Source organism: Propithecus coquereli, unplaced genomic scaffold (genome assembly GCF_000956105.1).
Source record: "Propithecus coquereli isolate 6110/MARCELLA unplaced genomic scaffold, Pcoq_1.0 Scaffold127, whole genome shotgun sequence".
Taxonomy (NCBI): domain Eukaryota; kingdom Metazoa; phylum Chordata; class Mammalia; order Primates; family Indriidae; genus Propithecus; species Propithecus coquereli.
The window spans coordinates 4,556,607-4,558,084 of NW_012136858.1; the positions used below are offsets into that span (position 1 = coordinate 4,556,607).

At 38.4% G+C, this 1,478-nt stretch overlaps 1 protein-coding gene and 1 pseudogene across 1 annotated transcript in view; one reads left to right on the top strand and one right to left on the bottom strand.

Annotated features, from left to right (window-relative positions):
- LOC105805301 overlaps positions 1-733 on the bottom strand; it is a 15,330-nt pseudogene extending 14,597 nt beyond the window's left edge.
- The window catches only part of LOC105805311 (chromosome unknown open reading frame, human C6orf165), a 76,669-nt gene that overhangs the window by 48,521 nt on the left and 26,670 nt on the right, over positions 1-1,478 (top strand). The window lies entirely within an intron of this gene.

Sequence of the window (1,478 nt, forward strand, 5' to 3'; positions counted from 1 at the left end):
TTGAGCCCAGGAGTTTGAGGTTGCTGTGAGCTAGGCTGACGCCACGGCACTCACTCTAGCCCGGGCAAAAGAGTGAGACTCTGTCTCAAAAAAAATTCTGGTTCTAGAATGGTGTGAATAATCCAATAAATTCCATACAATTTCATTCATTCATTGAATACCCACAAGGATTGAACAGTGTGGCATCAATGACAAGACCTAGCATCAGGTCACAAATTTTACTCCCACAAGTGATGTCCTTTGTAGTAACACCATCTTTTATGTGGAACTAGTCCATAGCTGCTGGGTCAAGCTCGCTCATCAGAATTTCCAGGGTTTAATATGTTGGATTACCCAACTCTCTGAGAAATCCAGAGTATAAAAGTACCAACAGTCAGAATTCATGCGCTCCATATAATATGCTGCCCCACTTTGGAAAACTGCAATAAGAAACTCTATTTCTTCCTGGAAATTCTGGTGTGGTGAGAATGCTCCATGAAATTCTGAGGAGAATAAGAGAAACATTGAATTGAGTCAAACCCACTGTAATCCTTAGCAAGCTTTAACAGGGAAACCAGTGCTTTCAGCAAAAGGTGGTACCACATTTCTTCAAAATAAAACGTCTCTTGGAGATAAACGTGCTACTCTCACTGAGTATATAAGCTTCCTGCTTGTCAGTTTTTGTCACATTTATGATTAAACATTGCACATCCTTCAAAATTATGTCACATTCAGAAAAACATGCAGCTTCCATCACCGTGAGACTAGAGAACAATCAACAACCACAGTAAATCAACTAAATTAAATTTCTTCTGCCACTGCCACTGCTGCTGCAAATTGTTCTAGCTGTGTTACTAAGTTCTGATTCCTTTTTTTTGCTATAATTTTATATTGCTTTTTAAAAAAGGATTAATAAAATTTTCCAGACTTTTTTCTGTGTTTGTTTTGGTAAGCAAAAGTTGAGCTTGAGACTGGAAATAGAGGCAGATACATGCAGTTCAATCTCTTATAGTCCATTGTTTTCCTATTAAAAGAGTAGAGTAAGTGCTAGCTAATGTCATAGTCCATACTGTGTGAACCTGTAGATGTACTTATCTTATACTTTATACTTTTTCCTTATCTGACTACATGGACAAGCAACCTTAGTATAGTGTTGAATAGAGATAGTGAAAGTGGGTACCTTTGTTTTATTTCTTATCCTCAAAAGAATTTTTTTTGATATTTCATGTGGTGTTATAATTTTTCCATGGATTTTGTTTTATTAGGTTAAGGGTTTCCCCTCCAATCTTATTTGCTGAGAGTTTTTTATATGAATAGTTATTGAATTTTTTTTGTTTGTTTGTTTTTTTGAGACAGAGTCTCACTGTGTTGCCCGGGCTAGAGTGCCGTGGTGTCAGCCTAGCTCACAGCAGCCTCAAACTCCTGGTCTCAAGCAATCCTCCTGCCTCAGCCTCCCGAGTAGCTGGGACTACAGGCATGTGCCACCATGCCCGGCTAAT